Below are 23,929 nucleotides of genomic sequence, written 5' to 3' on the forward strand. Positions count from 1 at the left end.
GGAAGGGAAATGCAGATTGTAAGCCAAAACCTAGAGAGTCTTTGTTTAATGCTGGGCCCTGTTTAATGTTGGAGTTAGAGAAAATCAGCTCTGAGAAGGCCCTTCGGAAGCACAGCACGATAAGGGGACGTCGGCAGCTTCGGCTTTTCACAGCTGGCAAAGCCCTGGGCACCTCCACCTGTGTTCCCATGGGCTCGGCAGATCCTGCTGGAGCCGCTTTTACAGAAAAAGCAACTGAGCCCAATGGAAAATGCTGCAGGAGCAGGATCACTGATTTCTATGGCAATCAGTTGGGAGTTATTTGGTGTCTTCTCTATTCCAGGAGAAATGTGGTTTCCTCTCTGTTTTATTTGGTTTCTTCTCTAGTCCAAATAGAAGAATTAAATTCAAAGCTGCCTTTAAATCCAAAATGTCTTAATTCTCCAAACCTATGTAAAGCCCTCGATAATCTTGAGCAAAACATTTCAAAATTAGTTTGGTCATTACAATCTGCTGGAACCCTAGGGAATGGTAGGATTAAATTAAACCAGAATTAATAATAGTTGAGGATTAGTGAAAAAGGTATTGCGTTGCAGTAGATCTTCAAATCTTCCTCTAAATTGAGACATTTTTTTACTGGAACACTTTTAATACTAGTTATTAAGATGCATTGCTCTTTCTATGTAACTAAAAGTTTCATTTTAAGAAGAAAACATGATTGTTGAGGGGAAGAGCTCGTGCTGTTGGATTCTGACATGCACATCAGAGGGAAATACAGTTATCTGGACCACGAAGCTCTGGCTCAGGCATCTTTACTCTAGTGGCTTCTTATCAAAACACAGGTAACAGGGTTAGGAAGAACAGAAGGTATGCTACCAATTGCAAAGTCAATTGCATTCATTCACTCGTGTATTTGATAGTTTATTATGTGCTTGTGATGAGCCAACCCCTGTGCTAAGAGTAGACACCAAGAGAAGACACGTTCCTGCCCTTCAGGGGTCTGCCAGACTAAGGGAAAGTCTGTGGAAGGGTGCAAAGGAGGGGAGTGCATATATATTGGGGCGTTTATGGACATTATCTCACGGACCCCTATTTAGAGCCTGAATTAAGTAGGTAATGTTGTCCCCACTTTGTAGGGGAGGCCCAGAGAATTTAAAGTGACTCACCTCGGGCCACACAGTATGTGCAGGCATTAGAAATCAAACTACCAGGTGTCTGATCAGGCTCTTTGCACTCTGCTAATATTAAATCGTGGGACACCCATAGAGTATCTATCATGCAGTGGCCTCAGCAGCTGCCACCTGCTACTGACTGCCAACGTGCTACAGGAAGTCACGCTAATATGGCAGCCCTCAGGCCTTCTCCAAGGACACTCTGGAATGGGGAAGAGAGGCTAGCAGAGCCGTTCCATACCCCTGCCCTGAGTGTTCGCCCTGACATTCATTCTCAAGCCGTCTGGAAGCAGCTCTCAGGCAAACCTGACTGCAACTGAGGAATGTCCCCTCTTGTCTCCTGAGCGAGAGTGTCCTTCTGACCAGTGGGCCAACCAGCGTCCCTAGGAGTAACTCTGAGTGCTCCTCAAGAATGTATAGACAGGCAGCAGACTGCCCTTGGGAGGGTGGGGCTTTGGCAAGAGAGAGCACCTGGGGACTTGGGAGAGTTTAAGGCAAAGCCGAGAGAAGAGAGGCGTCTTTTTCACGGAGCTCATTCAGAGCAGAGGGGAGCCAGCAGGTTTAGCTGAACACAGTGCAAATGAGTGTAAAGGTAAGAGAAATCCACCATGTAGCAGGTTCTGCGTGGCACCAGCGCCGATGCCACTAGTGTAAATATAGGGAGGAGCCAAGGGTGGTGACTCAACAATGACGTCTGAATTAGGACCTTGGGAAATGAAAAAAGTTCACTTCAACCTGTGGCTGATGAGGGAAGGCCTGTCTACAATCACTGGTTCTCAACTTCCAAATCCAAGATGCTCTGAAAAATGAAAAATTTTGATGGCTAAACTTGCGCTAAATTGATGTAAGGCTGTCTGTAGTCTTGATTTGTGCTTCTCAATGTGAATAGTTAGAGTTTTGCTGTAGAAATAGTTGTATATTTGATTATGGGTGATGTTGGTGGCATTAAGTAATATAGGGAATAGGAACACCTTATATTTCTAACAAAAATAAGCCTAAATTCCAAAACACTCTGTTTCCAAGTGTTTCCGGTAGGTGACTGTATCAGGCACTTACTTTAGAGATTTAAAAAATTGGATAGGGAAGCATTTATTTGGCAAAGGTCACAGCCCACACATCTCAGCCCTGTCTCTGTGCTCATATCTGTGCTGCTGTTGTGCTGATGGGGACCCAGGGAGGGGACTCAGGGATACTGCCAGCCCTCCTGATGAAACTTGCCCCTGCCCCTGACACCTCCCATAGTTGTTTTAGTTTTTGTTTAAAAAAAGAAGAAGAAGAACGTCTGGGCTAGAGCTTCCACCCAGCATGAAGTTCCAGAAAGCATTGAGTTAGAGTGAACTAGGATTCCTTTTAAACTCTAATGTCTTCCAGCTCCGTCAGAGGGTCTCCAGGACAGTAGTTGGGCCCTGTAAGGGATGTCAGATTCCTTTGAGAATCTGATGAAAGCTAGGAACACTCTCTACAGGAAACTGTGCAGACAACCCTACAAGGTAAAGCTTTCACCTTATTTCAGGGTGAGGGGAGCCTATCCATGAACCCCAGGTTAAGACTCCATTCTCGACTTTTAAGGAATTAGTTATTTTCCTCAACAAAACTAATAGCAAAGTTCAACTTTAAAGAGTGAAGACCATTTCATTTAGTGTAAGTCAATGATTTAGTCAAGATGTAATGGGTGTAGAAGCCTAGAATATTCTGGCTGTGCGTGCTGCGTGGGTGAAGGTGTTGGGAGGAAAGACTGGGCGGGGGCGGGGCGGATTCTTCTGGCTCCTCAATACAATGACCTATGCAGGTATTATTAAACCCTTATGGTTTGGTTGACCTCTCTAGTCTTATAAACAATCAAATTCTCAGTCCTAAAAGGAGAGATTGCATTGGAGGTCACCTTCAGTCCCAGGATCTTGCAATTATCTTCTGTCTGTGTGTGTTTGGAGACTGCGGTTCTCCTGGGCAGCTTCCTTTTCATCATCTGCTGTATTAAAGCTTCAGTCCACTGTTGAGGGCCAGCTATAAAGAATCTCCTGTTGGCAACCTAACTATAATTCTCCCCCTTGCTCTTTTGATTTACTGGGATTCTAAACCATTATTTTCTGAAACTAAATGTTTCCTAGTGTTTTGTGTCTCTGGTGTGATAGTTAGGATAACCTACTCCCAAGAGTATAAATCTGGAAATGATGACTAGAAGACGTGTGTTCATCATTAGCCCATGCAGAAAACAGCTCCTTCTCGGAAATGCAGAAAGTTGATAATGGCAGATTCTGTTTTTACATGATTACCTTTATGACAGTTCTGTCACTCCGCACCAAGTGCAATATATTAGGGCTAGTTTTTCTCTGACAAGAGTATCCATGGTTCATAACACTGGGCTGAGCTGTGATCCTGATTTGTGCATTTGGTAATTGATACAAATCAATGGTGCATAAATGTGCCATTTTGATGAGAAGTTTAAACATAGGCATGTTCAAGTGGCTAAAATACTTGTACGCCCCTCGATTCCCACATGTTAATAAGTAATAGTACATGACAAATGGGATTTAGCAACATTGGTTAAGTGCTTAGACTCTGGAGATCATCTCACCTGCATTTAGATCTTGAATCCATCTCTTATCAGCTAAATGACTCTCAACAAGTTACTTCATTGCTCTGTGCCTCACTGTCAGTAAAATGGGGTTAAAAATTGTATCGCCCATAGAGTTGTTTCCAGGATTAACTGAAAGAGTGCCCGCCAAACACAGTGTCTAGTTCCATACACATTGGCTGTCATCAGTGTTACCTCGCAGGATATCAGTGATTACCCAGCTCTGTTCTGCCACAGGAACCCTCTCTGGCATTATTTGGACTTGAATAAATCTGAGTTCTAAGATATACCAAGATATATATTCGGTATTTCTGGCAGCTCTGAGACACCAGAGAATTATGCATGGACAAGACAGGGGAGGCAATTCTCACGTGACCTTAATACTTTGCACAAGAGGGAGGCTTGTGCAAGAGGGAGGCTTGCGCAAGCCTCCACGACAAATAGCTTTTGTGCAAACTGTACGGCAGCCCAAAAGGGACTCCGGGTCTTCCTACTGAACTGCACTGAATGGCCGAGATTAAGAGGAGGATGACTCATTCTGCTTGTTTGTACCCTGGTACCTTGTCTCTCTCTGCCCTGGCCCTGTGGTCATCATGGTGATTCCAGCCCAGAACATTCTAGGGCATCAGGTGGGCCTGTCTCACTCACCCTGTCTGCAGGAGTCCCCAGAGAAGCCAGGCTCATCTGGGATCATTGTGGGGATCACCTGTCACCTGGTTCTGCAGAGCTGGACCGAAGCCAGCGCTGGGACAGGCTCTCAGTGGAAAGGCTGCTGGCCTTGCTTCGTTTTTCTGTCAGCCTGGAATAGCTTAGAACCTAAAACTGCCTGTCTTATTCCAACTAAAATCCAATAAATGCCTGGAAGAAAATAACCCCAGTTAGAAATCGGCAGGAGACTCAGTCAGTAGATTTCCTGGTTCATCCAAAATGTGCAGATCTTAGATTCTTGGGAACTTAGTAAAACTTCAAAATGTGTATCACAGTGAAACAGAGGTTCTGAAAGAGGAGAAGCTCGTAAGACTTTATGTTTAGTAGCGGTAAACAGACGCTCGGGAACTTGCCTGGGCAGAGGCTGGGGCTGTGCATTTCTCACGATCTGGAGATGCGCCCTGGGGAGGAGGCCCTGCCCTTCCTCACGGCTGCTAATGAGGAAGCTTGTGATAGATCAGAACATTTCAAAATGAGAAACTGCCCAGAATGAGGCAGCACGGAGAGCAACATCTTCACAGGGGTCTGATCACTGGAGGTGAATAGCGGAGCGGTTTCATTGTATCCTCAGAGGCAAGTTTCAAAGGGAAAGCCAGTTAGAACCAACCCGCCAGGCACACCTGGACTTTTCCACGGCCCTGAAAGGTTGTCACGGTGCATAGTAGGCAGAGCTAGCACAAAATACCTAATTCAAAAAAAATAAACAAATAGAACTGCGGACAGTGATTTTCCAGAATTTGGATAGCATGAAGGAATTTTGCAGTATTACTTTTCCACATCTACTTTTACCACTTTTTAGCTTGGGTGGGTTTTTTTTTCCTCCTACTACTTTTACATTCTACAGAAAAATGCCCAAATTTCTTGTTTACTTGGCCTTCTGGACTTCCTTGTGCTTGTGCAAATTAGGGTTTTGATTTATTCATTTTAGAAACTTTTTATTATCATAAGCTGTGTGGCCAGAGGGAAAGAAAACACTCAGTGTGTTGAATCACTGGCAGTGGCCACTGGTACTGTTGTTGTGATAGCACCAACAGAAACACACACAACAGGCTGACGTCGAGGCATGTGCACTCCAAGTCACCCACCTCCAGGACGCCCGCTGGCATCCTGGGGACATTTACATGAAGTGACCGCTCAAGTCCCTCCAGCTCTGAAGGGTCTGGGCAGTGCCCAGCAGTGCGCAGACCCAAAAGTCAGGGTGTCAGTCCTAGAGGCCAGCTTCTCTCAGCAGTGTGCATCCTTTCTGACCCCACTTGACCTCTCCAATCTCCTTCTTGGCCAGCATGAAGATGGTGACAGCATCCCCCAGGGCATGCACAGCAGAGGAGTTAGGTTAGGGAGTTCAGTGAAGCCTGTGCAGCAGAATGGTTACGCTGGTGCCTGATACAGCATCTGCACTGTTTATCACGTGCCACCCAGTCCCACTTAGCCCCAAACAGCAACCCAGAAGGCGCTGGAGCCAGACCGCTCTGCCACTTCCTGGCTGTGCCACCCCAGACAAGTTACTTAACCTCTCTGTGCCTCAGCTTCCTTGTCTATAACACAATGATAATAATATTAATAGCCACCTACCTCATAGGAGTGTCATAATAGTTTTTAAAATCTAGTTAGGAATAATACCACAATTTGGCATGCACTGAGTGATTACTACATGTCAGTCATTGAACCAACATGCTTAACTCATTTTATCATTTTGAATCATCACAGCAGCCTATGAGCTGCTGTTCAATCTTACCCCTATTTTGCAGACAAGAAAACTAAGTGCAGCCCAGACCGTTATGATGAAAGCTTGTCGGTTTGATTCCCAGTCGAGGCACATGCCTGCCTTGCAGGTTCATCTGAGAGGCAACTGATCACCGCTTCTTTCACATCAATGTTTCTCTTTCTTTCTTCCTCTCTCTCTCTCTGAAAGTAAATAAGTACAATCTTTTTTAAAAAAAGAAAGAAAACTAAGTGCATTGTCCAAGGTCACTGCCAGTGTGCAGTGGCTCCGGGGTCCAAACACAGGTTGCGCTAAATCAAAGCCTGTGCCCCCCGGCCCCACAGTCTGCTGGGCCCGCCCAGCCCCAGGAAGCAGCAGGAGCAGGTCCAAAATGCTCAGATGCCTCCAGGGCAGGTCCAGACACGAATGCCTCCTGCGAAAAGTCCTCAAGGATGCTGGGTCCTCGCAGCCCAGCTGGGCCCAGGTGGACTCACCCGGCAACAGCCTCATTTGCAAATCCGATTCAGGGCTGAGTGCAGCAGGGCTGTCAAGAGGGCACTGCATACATACTCTGCTCAAAAGTCAAGCATTTTTTAAAACATCTGCTTGAAATCGTGTGCCACTGATTGAAGTGAAAACAAACTCAGCTGCCAAGCAGCAGGGGAAAGAGGACAGGAGAAAAGCTCTGGTGACAAACAACTAGTTAGCAGATCACCCACCACAGATGGTCACAAGAGCCTGAACGAGAAATAACCTAACAAGGAAAATTACCGAGGTCTTTGCCAAAAGTTAGTTTATGTTCCAGTGTGTAAAATATAAGATTGTTATTTTTCTATCAAATAATGCGAATATGCCTCAGGGTTGTTTTGTTTTTTTTTTTTTAGTGGGAAATGTCTTTAATTTGTTGGTTCTTTCACAATACTGCAGGCCCAATGCATCTGACGTTTGAAGCCAAAAGCGCCCTGGCCTTTGTCCCCCTTCCCAGCACGCTCGTAAGGACAGAAAACACTGGTGCGAGCAGTATTTTGGGAAAAGTTTCAGTCTGGATTTTCTGGGTCACACAGCTGGTGAGAGGCAGAGACAGGATTCAAACCCAAGCAGCTGGGAGTCCACACCACCCCGCCATGTCTTCTGCTTCTCTGTGATGAGTGTGTAACCCTATCTGACCGTGACCTGGGTGCCTGCCCCAGGACACACTTGTTTACCCTTTGCTAAAAGAATCCTCCAGTTTTATAATCTCTGAAACATCTACCTCCCAACCCAAACAAATGTAACCGAGAACTCACAGCTAAAATTGCATTGCTGCGCTCAGCCTGACAGTGGATGGGGGTGCTGAGGTGGGTGGGGCCTCCTGGAAAAGACCTGGAAGGGGAACCCAGGTTTTTCCGGGTCATCAGAAGTCAGGCTTGGCATTGTTACAGGAACAGTGTTCAAAGCAGACCCACCCACACAGGGTCTCGACTTCCACAGGGAAAAGAGGTTTCTTTAAGGTGCCTTAGTTGGCTCTGGCTACCAGAACAAAAATGCCTTAGACTGTGCGGCTTCAACAACAGAATTAATTTTTCACAGTTCTGGAGAGTGCAAAGCCAGGATCAAGGAGCTGGCAGATCCTAGCTGGTAAACAGCTGTCTCTTCACTGTATCTTCCCATGACTGACAGAGAGAGCGGGGGTGGGCGGGGTGGGGGATGCTGTTCCTGTTCATGCCCCTTTGGAAGAGACACAAACATTCAGTCCACAGCAGTAGGAGTAGAACAGCCAACCACATTCGATCAGAAGAAACCATCTTTGGCCCAGCTACTCCGTCTCCCTCACCCCTACATCTAATGGGTTGTCTCTTCTTAGAAGTTACAGGAACTCCTTTCTCTCTGCTTTCAGTCCTTATTACAGCACTTCATACCCCAAACCTAACTCTGCTGATCTGGCTTTTTCCGCCCTTTTCTCACCCACCCTGCTCGCAAATATCTGATCATTTCTCCTCTACTAAAGCGTTCAGAACTTCCCATTACCCATGTGATCAAAGTTCTTTACCCACATTCTCGTTAGTCTAGGATCTGATCCCTTCTCGGTTGCATGAATTATCTGATCCAAACAAACTTAGTCCTTCCCTATTCCCTAATATGCCTCCCAGTTCCCACCTGTTACCCTCTCCACCAGCACAACCCTTACAGCCAGGTGAGAAGGGTTTTGGCATGACCTCCATCCTTCAGTGGATCTTACTCTGGCCCTTCTCCTCCTTCTGGGGTGAAAAACTGGCAGAGCCAAGGGGCTGTGTCCACCCTGAGCCCAGGCCCTGACATGCATCCTTGCCCTGCACACCCAAGACCCAGAACTCCCTGCTCCAGTTACCCACTGGCAGCTCTAATGGTCTGCACTGGAGTTGGTGTGGTGGGTAAGTGGACTGAGCTTCAGCTTTCAGGCCAGGGTGTTTATACAGGTGCATGTGAGGGACCTGGGATGGGAAGGGATGGGCATGCCTCATGCCAGGGGCAGGGGGCTGGCTCTCCATCCCACTGCCAAGTCCCAGAACCCGGTCATTACAAAGTATACTTGTCAAGGTGAAAGGACAGATCATATTTTATTTAACAGTTTGTTAGCTTGCTTTATAACTTTAAAACAGATAGGAGACATTTTATTTCATTGTCTTTTAGTTTGACTCATGATTCTAAAATATTAAGACAGGAGGCATGTGGTTTCCATTTGTATTATTGCCCCAGGAACCAAAAATGTCAGGGGGCTCACCTTCCCTCTACTTCCCATTTCTACCAGTTCAAATTATACCCACCTTTTAAGTGACAGGTCACTTCTCACCTTTACCATAAAGCCTGCTCTGATGACCCACCTACAAACAATATAATTTTCCCTTTGCTTCCTTCGTTCACAACCAGGCTTAGTAACCAATTGGGTGCCAGGCACCATGCTGGGAACTAAAACTGCAGATATGAAAAAACAGGCCCTTTTCTCCAAAGAGCTTACACAGTAGAAAAAGAGTCGCAGAAGTAAACACCTATCATGCGTGATCCATCAGCACCTTCTGTTGGCATTACATCCAAATTGTGTCCCAAATATGGCATGTCTTGCCATCTCCCTTGCTAAAACCCCAGTCCAAGGCACCATGACTGAGCCTAGACTGCACCTCTGCTCTTGCCCTATTTATAATCCATGCTCCACCAGCCGTCCTAAGAACCCTCTGCTCTGCTTAACTGCCCCCCACTCCACTGGCTTTCCACTGCAATTCAAATAAAATCCAAACACTGACCTCTCCAACCCTCTTCCTGGACCTCCCTCTCTCATCTGCTACTTCTGTGACTTCTCAAGCCTGCCTGGGATTCTTCCCTTCTCTCAAACATCTTGTTCCAACTCCAGGGACCTTTGAACCTACTCTTCCCTTTACCAGAAACCTCCTTCCCCTCAACCTTCACGTGACCTCCATTTTCTCTTTGCTTCTTGTTCAGTTGTCCTTCCCAACCTCCAAGTCCCTTCCTATCCCTTTATTCTATTTTACTTTCGTAATTTGTTTATATGTTTACTGTCTGTTTCTCCATCAATAATTGAATTGAATGAGAACAAAGATTTTGTTTTGCCTGTAACTGTCTCTCTGATGCACACAAGACTGTCTGGCATATAGTTGGGACTCTGTCAATTTTTGTTGAATGAGTAAATGACTGCACTACAGCATGATGCGGCAGTAAATGCTATAGTGAGAATCTAATTTTACCTGGGAGGAGAGGTACTTTTGACTATAGTTTGGGCATGGGGAGGTGAAGAAGGTGTGAAATATGGGGGCATAAACTGGGGCAATGATAATTTGGTCATGCTAAAGGGTTTAAACTGTAATCTGAACCCAGGAAAAGCCATTGAAGCATTGAGCAAAAGTGTATGATTAGACTTGAATCTTAGAAATGACTTGGAGCACGGTGGGGGATGGGACTAGACTGAGACTTCCTGAGTGTGTAGTTGGGGTGAAAACTAGGGTTAAGAGAACAACCACGTGGAGGAATGAAGGGTGTGGGGCTGTCACTGGGTGGCTGCTGGATTTCAGATTAGTTGCAACCTTTCTCAGCCTGGATTCCTGGAGAACATCAAGCTCCAACGTCCAAAGGCATCTACCTTATGTCATGAATTAACTTCCCTCCTAATCACCTGGAATGGTTTTAGATATGTGCCATGTTGGTGGAAGACTTGAGGAAAGAGTCACTTGGATCATTTCCTCATTGTGCAGGTCAGATGAGGACTCCTGTTGAGAGTTGGGTGGATCACGGGGTCACTGGGGATACTGAGGTAGAAGCGTACTGGAGGAAAGATAACAGTTCCGTTTTAATCACATTGAGTATGTGGTGATGAGTGAGGAGTAAGCTATGAAAGAGAGAGAAATCAACCTACAAGAATTGGTTAGCACAAAGGGTATAAAGGAGATGGTTCAGAAAAAGGGTGAGGCAAAGAAAGACCCAGGGTGGAGCCCTCGGGAGCCCCATTATTCCATGCTTACTTCAAAGCTGCTGGCTAAAGAGTTGGCTGAGTCGAAGAATCACAGGGGAAAGGCCTTGAAGGAAAAGATAACAGTTTGCAGAGAAATAGTACAGGGTGATGCCTAGTATTAGAAAAGCTAAAGGAGTTTCCAGAAGGGATGATCAATAGTGGCATCCATAACAAAGGTGAAATTGGAAATGTATTGAAAAGGCATGTGGATTCAGTAATATGGAGGTCACTTCATCCAACTCTGGGAAAAGCATCCCGATAATTCTTCTCATTTTGAAGTCAAGTGTACTTATGATTATTATTATTATCATTACTGCTACTTATAGCAGTGATCATAATAGTTTCTGTGCTTGGACAGGGAAAGCAGGAGTGAATTGCCTTAATGATATAGAAGTAATTTTTCAGAGTCTCTGAAGGTATCGTTATGAGATAGGTATAATGGATCCTTCACTAACCAGAGCTAGAGTAATCCATTCCATGAGCTAGCTTCTTAACAGTAACCAATAGATTCTCTCTCCAATAAACTCTTTCTGTGTAGTTCACCATGAAAACAAAATTCATCTCTTTTTTTCCCCAGTGATGTGAATTTAATTTATTCTCATTTATTAAAGCTACTTTCTGGGATTTGAAAATGCTTTCCGAATGCTCATTCCATTTTTACATTTGCAATCCATTTTATTCAGCATGCCTTACTGCAGATTGAATTGCTTGCTAAATTTGAAAGAGATCAATAAATAGCAGCAAAACTACAGGAGGTCATTTAATTTTTTTTATTAACAGACTCAATAAATCTGAGCCTATTTTCTTCAAATAAATCAGCTGGAAATAAAAAAAATTGCTTTTGGGCAATTTATGAGGTTAAATCTAAAGAGAAAATTTTACTTTAGTTTGTGGCAGGTATTAACATGACAAAGCTTCGAGAGAGCTCGCTTAGTTCTGAATTTATGTCCTTCATTTGCACAAATACCTTTTGCATAGCTGGATACAAGTGAGTGAATAGATTTGAAACCACACAGAGGGAAACTAGCAATGCAGTTGATAGAACTTCTCTATATGTAAAGGTTTTAGGGTCCATATAAAAATTCTGATTTTTTTAGGCAAAAGTTTTACAAAAAAGTTTCACTTTGAAAAATGACCATGTCTCCTGGAATTTACTGTGGCACGTTAAGGCAGGAGGAGGGGAAGTAACCTCCAGGCTGGTGCTATTTGAGTTCGTCTAGACATGGGGTGCTTGTGCTTTGGCTACTACTAGGAGCATAACTTTCCCTTTCGTGAGCTACAGGGAGCTATGAATGGTGATTAATTGGCTGATTAGAATTTCAAAGTGCAGTGATAGCAGTGGCAAAAAGAAGGAAGGAGCAGACATTCAAGTCCACCAAAACGCTTTGCAATGACTGTGCCTTTCCTTCCCCATCTCTCCATCCCTTTCTGGTCTACAAGCTCCCACTGGCTGTCTCTAAGCCTGTCTGTCCCTTACTCTCACCCTCTCCACTACTCGTATTTATTTTTTCATCCCTTTTCTCCACCCCAAAAAATTAAACTGAAAAGTGTGACTCTTTTTCTTTTTTTTAAATATATTTTATTTATTATGCCATTACAGTTCTATTCCCCCCTTTATTCCCCTCTACCCTGCACACCCCTCCACCCTGCACACCCCTATTCCCCCCTTTAGTTTATGACCATGTGTCTCAAGTTCTTTAGATTCTATATTTCCCATACTATTCTTGCCCTCCCCCCATCTATTTTCTACCTACCATCTATGCTACTTATTTTCTGTACCTTCTCCCCCCTTCTCCTTCTCCCACTCCCCCATTGCTAACCCTCCATGTGATCTTTATTTCTATGGTTCTGCTCCTGATCTAGCTGTCCCCTTAGTTTGTTTTTGTTTTAGGTGTGGTTCTTAGTAACTGTGAGTTTGCTGTCCTTTCACTGTTCATCTTTTTTATCTTCTTTTCTCAGGTAAGTCCCTTTAACATTTCATATAATAAGGGCTTGGTGATGATGAACTCCTTGAATTTGATCTTATCTGAGAAGCACTTTATCTGTCCTTCCATTCTAAATGAAAGCTTTGCTGGATAGAGCAATCTTGGACGAGGGTCTTTGGATTTCATGACTTGGAATACTTCTTTTCAGCCCCTTCTTGCCTGTAAGGTCTCTTTTGAGAAATCCACTGACAGTCTGATGGGAACTCCTTTGTAGGTGACTGTCCCCTTAGCTCTTGCTGCCTCTAGGATTCTCTCCTTCATTTTAATCTTGGCTAATGCAATGATGATGTGGCTTGGTGTGTTCCGTCTTGGGTCCAAGTTCTTTGGGACTCTCTGGGCTTCCTGGATTTCCTGGAAGTCTATTTCCTTTGCCAGATTGGGGAAATTCTCCTTTATTATTTGTTCAAATAAGTGTTCCACTGGTGGCTGTTCCTCTTCCCCTTCTGGTACCCCTATAATTCAGATGTTGGAGTGTTTAAAGATGTCCTTGAGGTTCCTAAGCCTGTACTCATTTTTTTTGAATTCTTGTTTCTTCATCCTTTTCTGTTTGATCATTTTTTTCCTCCTTCTGGTCCACTCCTTTGATATGAGTCCCAGTTTCCTTTCTATTACTATTGGTTTCCTGTGCATTTCCATTCATTTCAATTAGTTTAGCCTTCATACGTTCCTCTAATTTGTGACTAAAATCAACCAGTTCTGTGAGCATCCTGATCACCAGTGTTTTGAACTGTGCATCTGAAAGTTTGGCTATTTCTTCATCGCTTAGATTTATTGGCTCTGGGGCTCTGAGTTGCTCTTGAGCCATGTTTTGATCTGTCCGTGCCTGTTACATATGAGGTGTTCACCAGGGCGGGGCCACCTGGGTCACTGGTTTGTGATGCTGTATGTGGGGGTGGGGTGAGAGAGGGACAATGGCGGTCACCTCTGCCACTTTCCACCTCTGGGACCTGCACGGTCTGTCTCACCACTTCGCTCCTTCACCGATTTATCTGCGCTCGAATGTGTGACTCAATGGGTCACACTCAATGGGTCCACTGCTTTGCACCCGCTACTCCACACCTGGGATCGGCCTACGGCTGCCAGTGCACCTGGGTTGTGTGCCTGGGTTGGTCTGGTGGATCTTTCCTGCCCGACCCTGCTCTGCTGCTGGCTCTGACCCTCTTACCAGTTTGGCTGAAGGGTTTGTTGTTGTCAGACTTCCGTGTAGTTCAATTTTCTGTGGTTTGGCTGTGTTTTTGTTGCTAAAACTTTGTTTTTAAACTTGGTTGTGTGAGAAGGCACAGTGCTTCCACCTACGCCTCCATCTTGGTGGAAGTCCATCTCTTTTTCTTTATAAAGTTTTATTTTCCTTACTCTTAAATTCAAAAGCAAGTTGAGCTTTCTTTTTTTCATACAACCTGTCATTGCTCAGATTTGCATGGAGCACCTAGACTTTGTTTTACCTCCTTGGCTTCAGGGGCCACAACATCAAATGGAGTCCCAAACTAAGGGGTCCCTTAGGTAGTTTAGGAATAGCAAATTTGTTCAGATAAATCAACAATTAGCACTCTCTGCCAGGAGCAATCAACAACACTGTGTTTAATAGCCTAGTAACAGGTAACTATTTCACAAATTTCTAAAATTGCTTAAATTAAAAACCAAAAACCAGGCAAGTTAATCAAGCTGTTCTCCAGGTAGAGCACCTGTCAGCATAGACCTGGTGACTTGTGTCACGTCAGGCTCCTAAACTGGGCAGGAAAACAGGGCCACATGCTCCAAAAGAGACGCCAAGGGCTCTTATTGCTGAGTGGCTTCAACAGGCTTCACCCTCATCACTTCTGAGATCGTGAACCAGAAAGAGCTGCATTGGCCTCTTGCTACTTTGCTGATTTGCAACTGGTTTGTGAGTTAATACCCACAGCATTGCGATTATGACCACATACATAATGATACATTATTCCCCATACAGGAAATGTTGAATAAATATATAAAATATTTTTTGCTTCCATTACCCTAAAAAGTTGATTGTTGCAGGCAAAGAGTTTTTTAACTTTAGGTTTCTCCTCCCTACTTGCCTTTCAATGACATTCACTGGCTCTCTCTCTCTAAATCTGTTTACTAAGCAATTCCTGGGAATGAAACTTCTCTTATAATCAGATCACAGACCTGGGGGCTTCTATTTCCAATTTGTCTTTGTTGTCTCACTTAACTGACCCTTTGTTCCTCCTTTCTTTATCTATATAATAAGTATCATAATACTTTGCATGGAAATTGATTCCCAGATGGAAAGTCACTAAATTTTGTTAAATGTTTTTATCATCTTCAAACTGGGCAAGAATTCTGGGTGTGGCAAGGCAGGATGCTTCTGAGAACTCCCTAAGAAGTCCCAAGAATCAAAGACGATCCTGGAGAGAAGGCTGTGCCACAGTGATTAAGAGCATGAGGGAGCCGGGCTGGCCAGATTCAGATGCCGGTTTTGCTAACAGCTGAGACCAGATGTCTCAGTTTCCCCAAATGTGAGATGGGGGCATAACAGTGCCCCTTTAGGACTGTAACTAGGACTGCACAAGTTAACTTTTATAAAGTTCTTAGAACAGTGCTTTCAATGTCAAAGTGCTGTGTACATGTTAAAAATTATCATTTCTGATTATGCTGGGAAAAGGCCCCTCTTTGTCTGAAAAGATGCAATTCTAGTCTTTTTTTACTCATGAACAAGAGCTCAGTTCAAACAAAGGGACTATCAGCTGATGGGAGGAAGAAGTGACTATATGTATGATGGAGACCATAAGGATCCGTCAACTACTGGTCTTTGAACTGTTTTGCTTCTCTGTGTCCTCACAAAATGTTTGCTCATGTTATACACAGTTTAAATTTGATTTCTAAAATTGTATTAAAACTTTAAGTTTAGTTTTGTTATCAGGAGGTAGAACATATGAAATGAGATGAGGATTGATTATCATTACAAAAAATATCTCATGGCTTGATTTGAAAAAATAGACTATACCTACCCTATTGAATAAAGCAAATTGGAAAGAAATTGAGTAAAATATTTACGAGTGGATTTATCACTAATCACTAAAAAGTTTTCTTAGACCCACAAAAACATTCCAGTTGCATTTAAAAAGATCATCTGCAATAACCTATATTGCTTTGGCTGTTTGCAGTCGAGAGTACCATCCATGCATTATCTAAAATATCACCTTATCAGCCTCAAGGTCTTACAGAGTTATGTGGAAGACCGGGAAAGATAGTAAGCCTTAGGTGTTTAAGTTGCCTGAACAAATCGGTAACAGAGGCTTCCCCAAATCATGATTTCTTTTTTTTAATTTTTTCTTTAATTATTTTTCAAGTACAGTATACTGTCTTTTACTCCAATCCCAGCCCCCCCCGTGCTCCCCACCTCCTTCCCATTTCCACCCCCCTTAGTTGTTGTCCATGTGTCCTTTATACTAGTTTCTGTAAATCCTTCCCCTTTTCCCCTGAAATTCCCTCCCCTCTCCCCTCCCCTCTCCCTCCCCCTCCCCCCTCTCCCCTAATCACTGTCCCCTGTTCTCTATTTCAGTGTCATTGTTTTTATTTTGCTTGCTTGTTTGTTTTGTTGTTTAGCTTCCTGTTAAAGGTGAGATCATATGGTATTTGTCTTTCAGCACCTGGCCTAGTTCACTCAGCAGAATGCTTTCTGGTTCCATCCATGCTGTTGCAAAGGGTAGGAGCTCCTTCTTTCTCTCTGCTGCATAGAATTCCATTGTGTATATGTACCATAATTTTTTGATCCGTTCATTTACTGACAGACACCTAGGTTGCTTCCAGCTCTTGGCTATTGTAAATTGTGCTGCTATGAACATTGGGGTGCATATGTTCTTTTGGATTGGTGTTTCAGGGTTCTTAGGATATAATCTCAGCAGTGGAATTGCTGGGTCAAAAGGCAGGTCCATTTTTAGTTTTCTGAGAAAATTCTATACAGTTTTCCATAATGATTGTGCCAGTCTGCAATCCCACCAACAGTGAACTAGGGACTCCTTTTCCCCACAACCTCACCAACATTTGTTGTTTGTTGCTTTGTTTATGATAGCCATTCTGACTGGTGTAAAGTGGTATCTCATTGTGGTTTTAATTTGCATGTCTTTGATAGCTAGTGATATTGAGCATCTTTTCATGTGTCTCTGGATCCTCTGTATGTCCTCCTTGGAGAATTGTCTGTTCAAGTCCTTTTCCCATTTTTTAATCAGGTTAGTTTTCTTCTTAGAGTGGAGTTGTGTAAGTTCTTTATGATTTCTACTTATACCTCTGTTGAGCTCTCCCAAAATTTTTACACCCCTGAGCAATTGCCCTATAGTAAGATAGTAAGAGTTGGGCCAGGTGACAGGTATGCTTTTATTAGTTCTAAACTGATAGGAACAGTTTTACTACAAATTTTTTCTCAATAAGTATGAAGGAAGCTCCTCCTTCTCAAGTAAATCATCTTTGGGGGAAAAATTACACACACACACACACAATGAGGATACCAAAACTGATTTTTTCAAGTTGGGCATGTGTGGAGGTGAGCCATGGTGCCTCCACAACATCCCGCTTCCTCCCAGACAGATGGAAGGAGGACAGATGCTCCTTATTCCCTTGAGGGCCATTGAGGATTGGCCATTAGGGGAAGCAAGCAGAAAGAAATATCAGAGTTGCCTGTTGTGGGTTAGTAAGATAGACAGACCAAACCAGAAGGTGAGCACAGCCAGAAGGAAGACCTGTGATGATTTTATGTGTGAGTGACTGCGTTCAACACTAGCGCTCCCACCCTTCCCCATGCCTCGTAGTTATACTACTTATAACTGTGCTCCAAGCTACAGTATATCAAAGGTTCTGAATGAAGTCACACTCACAGAAGAAACTCGATGAAGGTTACATATTTAGATTTTTCATCAGTATGCCATTTGTGCTTTATAAATAAAGGTTGAACAGCTAAATAACAACCCAGTGAGGCTGTTACTGCCTTACTGGTCCTTCTCCAAAAAATAACAAATCTTCATAAATATTCCAAAGCTTTGACTATATCAAAGTGACCCATAGAACACTGAAAATGAGAAACAGAAAATTTTTGCAAGACAATTGGCATTTCATTTTTAGAGAGAGCTGTTTCCTGACAGCAATAGTTTAGCATTTCTGCTTTCATTTAATTTAAAAGCAGATCCAATGGAGATACTGTAGTTGAGAAGAAAAGACAGCATGAAAAGGGACCCAGTTTCCCCCTCTCATCTCCATACATAATGCAGGCTTGTGGGGGAGCCCCTGGAGGAACAAACAGGCAATTGATGGCAATGACTGTTCTCCATTTATTCCAGTGATAAAATGAAAGGCCGGGCCCAACATTAGATTTCTTTTACTAAGAACTTAAAGAAAAATTGGTTTATTTGATGTCTTACTGCATCTCAAGCAGTTAACAAATTTGTAAGCATTCCTTTTTATTTTAGTGTAATACCACTACGCATTGAATTGATGTTTTTAATTGTAGTCAATTCAGTTACTTATTTTCAACCCTGAAATCTTCTGGTTCTACTGTTGCTTTTGCCTGAGGTAAAAATAAATGTGACAATCACAAATGTTGTGGGGAGGTAATTTATGCCTCCATATACATTTAATCAATCAGTCAGATTGCTCATTATACATGTGCATTTGTATCCACTTTTATCTGCGAAAATGCTTCAGGCTGCTGGCGACAGAAAAGGCATTCATTATGTTGCACAAGAAGAAAACTCAAAGTAGGGCGCCTCCAGGGTTGGACAATTCCATGCTCAGTTTTGTCACCAAGAAGGTAGTTTTGAAATTGGCCATGTAGGCTGTGTGCCTGCACTGGCTTCTTTAGGGCTGCAAGGTGATTGTCGTGGGTACAGGTGTCTTATCCAGGGCATCACCTGACTTCCAGTGGTAGAGAACGCCTTATCTTCTTCCTGTGTCTTTTTTTACAAACAAGGAAACTTGTTCAGAAACCTTGTGTCAAACCTCAAGTCTCATTTGCAAGGACTGGGACAAATGCCCTGTCCAAAGCAATGCAATCAAAGAGAGTAGGATTACTCTAGCCCTGACTGGTGTGGTTTGGTGGGTGGGGTATCACACCACAAACAGAAAGGTCACCCGTTCAATTCCCAGGCAGGACACATGCTTGGGTTGTGGGCCTGGTGTGTGAGAGGTGACCCATCAATATTTCTCTCCCTTCCCCTCTCCCTAAAAATAAATAAATATTTTTTTAAAAAGAAAACAAATAGAGTAGGATTACTCTGACTTGTTTAAAGGGTTCAAATCAACTCCTAAATTCCACAGAAAGAGTATAAACCCAACAATATTAGGACTAGTGAGCAAGAAAGTTTGGGGTGAGTTGTGATCTGAAGTGGTCACCGACTGTTGAGGAGACAACAGTACTGAACATCTGTTGGCGTGAAAGGAGATCTTGGAAGTGTAAGTTAATTTGAAAATGTTCATTATTGTCCCAGGAATTCTAGCCTTTAAAGTAAGCATCATACCATTTGGGTACCACGTTGTTTTATTTTCTTAAGAGCCATCAGACAGTATTCTATGTACAAAGTTGGTTTTGGTCCCCTTCTTCCTCTGGAAATAAGTTTCTTGCATGTGAGACTGTATTTGTCTTTTTCACAACTGTGTCTCTGACATCTGGAATAATTTAATCAGCACATGCTAGGTACTCAGTTTTGATGAATAAATTGTTTAAATTACAAGGAAGATATTGTGATCCCTCTCCAGCTATTGTGTACAAATCATAATTTTGAAATTATACGTTTTATACTACAAACCAGAAATGTAAAGCCCTCCACCTTTTGATGCCCAGGCGGTCCAGTTCCATCCCCTGAAATGGGAGAATGGTCCCATTGTTCCCGTTCACCCTTTCATTAAGGTGGTTCTGTGGCCTGGTACAGAGGGAAGCAGTTTGAGGAGAAAGTAGGGACAGCAGGCCACTGCCACTAAAACATACCTGTTAGTACCACAGGTACTATAAAGAAGCAGAGCCATTGCCTACCTTGGACCAAGATTGATGATAGAAGCAAAACAGGAGAAATGCAAGTGTGAGAAACATTAAATTTCAGGCTAGTATGGACTGGTTTGATAACTCTAAGATGATTCATTCTCTAAACTATAAACGATTTCTGATGTTCCTGAAAATTATGTCATGAATGATTGGAGAAGATTGGGAGACAGGTAGAAAGGCACTCTCAAAGAAGTCCCAGCCACAGGACTGGATCATAGCAGTTAGCTTGAGCCATTTTCAAAGTCTATCTTCGAGTAGTGCTTGATGTTCCAGCAGTCTTTGACCTTAGCTCTGCCCTGTTGCATGTTTTTATCAACATATTGGAAAAGAAATTGTAAGTCTTCAATAATAAGCAAGTGTGATTATTCAGATTTGCTTGTAATACAAAGCAGGAAGAAGTAAAGTAGAGAAAAGAGCCAAGAAAATCTCAACTGACTAGAATGATGAGCTCTAAGAAGATAAAATTTAACAAATAAATGCAAAGCTCTTGATTTTGATTCAAAAAAATTACGACCCAAGTATAAGATGAGAATTGCCATGGCTTAAAAACAATCTGCTAGAAAGAGGCTTCAGGGGGATCAGTTGATTGTATGTGAAATGTCTACCTTACAGCCAATGCAAACTACATTCTTGTAGCCTAGAATTTGTCCATTCAACAAGCATTTTTTAATTATATATTCTGCACAAACTATTATATAAGGAAATGAAGTATAATGATTAACAAAAATGATCCCTGTCCTTGGGGCCATATAGCTTATGATAGATATGAACAAATACAATTACTATTTAGTGCTATAAGTGTATAAATAAAGTATAAGCCACAAAAATAATAAATAATCTCAGAGAACAAATACTGGTCCAACCACAGCAGAGTTTTGTGTTAAATTTGTATGCACATATTTTAAACAACTTTGTTGATCTATAGTTCATAAACCATGTAATTCATTTTTTAAGTGTAAAAATTCAGTGGTTCCTAATCTCATCACAATCTAATTGTAGAGCATTTTCATCACCTCTAAAGGAGACTCTGTAACCATTGGCAGTCATTGGCTATTGCCCCAACCACTGACACCAACCCTGCAGTCCTAAGCAATCATGAATCTAGTTTCCATTTCTACAGATTTACCTATTCTGAGCATTTAATAAAAATGGAACCAGCCCTGGCTGGTGTGACTCAGTGGATTGAGTGCTGGCCTGTGAACCAAAAGGTGACTGGTTCAATTGCCAGTCAGGACACATGCCTGGGTTGCAGGCCAGGCCCCCCATTTGGGGGCGTACGAGAAGCAACCACAAGTTGATGTTTCTCTCCATCTCTTTCTCCCTCCCTTCCATTCTCTAAAAATAAATAAACAAAATCTTTTTTAAAAATGGAATCATATTGTATAATATGTGATCTTTTGTGTCTGGATTCTTTTACTTAGCACAGTGTTTGGCAGTCTGTCCATTTACATTGTTGAATAATATCCCATTGTATGGATATACTGTGATATATCTATTTCTCAGTTGACAGGTATTTGGGTTCTTTTCACCCTGGGCTATGATAAATAATAATCTGTGTTCCAGTTTTTGTGCCAACATGTGCTTTAGTTCCCTTGGGTAGTCCTAGGAGTAGAATTGTTAGGTCATCTGGTATATCTGTGTTTAACATTTTGAGGAACTGTCAAACAGTTTTCCAAAACTGCTGCACCATTTTTACATTTCCACCAGCATTGTGTGAGGTTCTTGTTATTGCCATTTTTTTTATTGTAGTCATCCTAGTGGGTGTGAAGTGATATCTCACTGCGGTTTTGATTTCCATGTCCCTCATGACTAATGAAGTTGTGCATCTTTGATGTGCTCATTTCCATTTGTTTGTCTTCTTTAGAAAAATGGCTACTTGGAGCTTTTGCCTATTGGGGGAGTGATTTTTTATTTTGGGGTTTTTTTTAAAGATTTTATATATTTATTTTTAGCAAGAAGGGGGGGAAGGGAGAGAAACATCAATGTGTGAATGTGTGGTTGCCTCTCTCGCGCCCCCTACCGGGAACCTGGCCCACAGCCTCATGTGCCCTAACTGGGAATCAAACCTGTGACCCTTTGGTTCACAGGCCAGCACTCAATACACTGAGCCACACCAGCCAGGGCTTAGCTTTCTATTTTGAGCTTTTGATATATTCTGAGTTAATATAAGAGTTTTTAATATATTCTGAATACAAGTCTTGCATCATATATATGATTTGCAAATATTTTCCTTCTGTGAATTTTTTTTACTTATTAGCATTATTTGCAACACAAGTGTTTTTATTTATGAAGTCTCATTTATGTGTTCTTTTGCTCTCATCGTTTCTTGTGCTTTTGGTATATCTAAGAAACCATTGACTAATCTAACATCATAAAGGTTTACTTTTATGCTTTCTTCTAGGAGATTATAGTTTGAGCTCTTAGATGTATGTCTATGGTCCATATTGAGTTAACTGTTGTATATGGCATAAGGAAAGGACCTACCTTCTTTTGCATGTGGATATCCAGTTATCAGAACATCGCTTGTTGAAATAATTATTAAGTATCTTGGCACCCCTGTCAAGAATCAATTTACCATGCATCCTAGAGTTTATTTCTGGACCCTCAATTACATTCCATGGGTCTATGTATCTATTCTTTGGATAGTACCACACTGCCTTGTTTTGTATGAAATTATGAAATTGAGAAGTATGACCCTTCCAACTTTGTTCTCTTTTTCAAGATTAGTTTATTTATTATGAGCCCATTGCATTTCCATGGTTAACGTAACACAACATATTTTAAGAAGGATATTGATAAAGTACAGAAGACCATAGACATTAGAAGAAAAATGTCAGCCATCTGTGGTTTTTAACTGGCAAACTAAAATATGAAAATGAAGCATGAGAGATTACTTTGTAAACTTTAAAGTTTGTTGTAATGTGGAAAATTATTCCAGCAATGTTTTGTAACACTCCACATGCTAAAAATGACTAAGAGGGGAATCTCCTTTCTCTCTAGGGATGAGCTTTATAACAACTAAGCTTAGTCATAAATAAATCAGATTTTCCCACACTCTCATCCACCCATCCCAGAAAAGATTCAAGCCAAGGCCAGAAGAAATTCCAGCACTGGATGGAAGATAATATAACTTTATGATATATACTTGTACATAGCAACAAGAAATGACATTGTCCCTGGACTTTCTCTCAATTAATTCCCCCAATCATATGAAATGGACACTATTATTATCCCTTCTGCCAGATAAGGAAAGAGGTTAAGAAATATTCAGCAACTTATCCAGCAACACATGGGTAAAAAAGTGACAGTGTGCGTTCTGACCCAGTTCCAGCTGACACCCAGGTGCATGCTCTCCACCTGTAGAATCTGAGCATGAGGTATGGTGGCAGATAGGAGAAGAAAAATAAATATGACAGATCATGTAAGGGAAAGGAACTGGAGCTATTGAATTTACAAAATGTGGTCACTGAGGAAAAGGATCTTTCCAAGGATGAGATTGAGGTTTGGGGCTTTAATAACAGGGGGCAGGAATCAGGAATTTGGAAGCCAATAGGAGAATCAGGTTTTGGTGGCTGTAAGCAACAAATTCATCCATTCAACAGTAGGTAAGAGCTGCTGTTCAAATTGACCACTCTTACAGGTGAGTCAAGGGTCATTTTGACCTGGAATTCAGTGCCTCTTAGAGAACTGCCATGTAGTTAGTGCATCTTTTTGCAGGATTCTGAGTCTAGCACCAAGCTGAAAGCTTTCATGGGAGTCTATTATTTGGCACTTGTTATAATACCATTTGTAAATGCAGATGGTATCCTCTCCAGTTTACAGAGGAGGAAACTGAGATTCCAAATGGTTAAACAATCAGCCACAGGCAGGGGCAGAGCAAAGATTGAACCTGAGCGGGTCCGACCTGGAGGTCCGAGCTCCTCCAGGCACCCTAAGGAGCATGCCACAGAACTCTGCTGCTGTTCCCTCCAATCTGCGATCTGCGGGAGGAGGAGGCAAAGCTCTGCGGTAGGCTGGAGCCTTCCCCTGCCCACTCTCCCCTTCCTTCTTCCCTTCCCTTTATTCTTCCAGCCCTCCAAATATCCATTCATCTCTTTTAAAAATATGTGTTGTGTATGTACTGTGTACCAGTCATTGATGGCACAAGGAGGAATAAGAAAGAATCAATTCTTACCTTCATGGTGCTGACAGACAAGAGAGAGATAGAGACAGGGAGGAACTAATTACACATAGAGTTAAACTATCTAAATGCCCGTTCACTTATTGATTCGCACAGAAAGAGAAAATAATTTGCTTAATAACATTGGTTGTAAAATGAAAGACAC

The sequence above is a fragment of the Artibeus jamaicensis genome, unplaced genomic scaffold (genome assembly GCF_021234435.1).
Source record: "Artibeus jamaicensis isolate MK-2021 breed Jamaican fruit bat unplaced genomic scaffold, CSHL_Jam_final contig_3176, whole genome shotgun sequence".
NCBI lineage: Eukaryota > Metazoa > Chordata > Mammalia > Chiroptera > Phyllostomidae > Artibeus > Artibeus jamaicensis.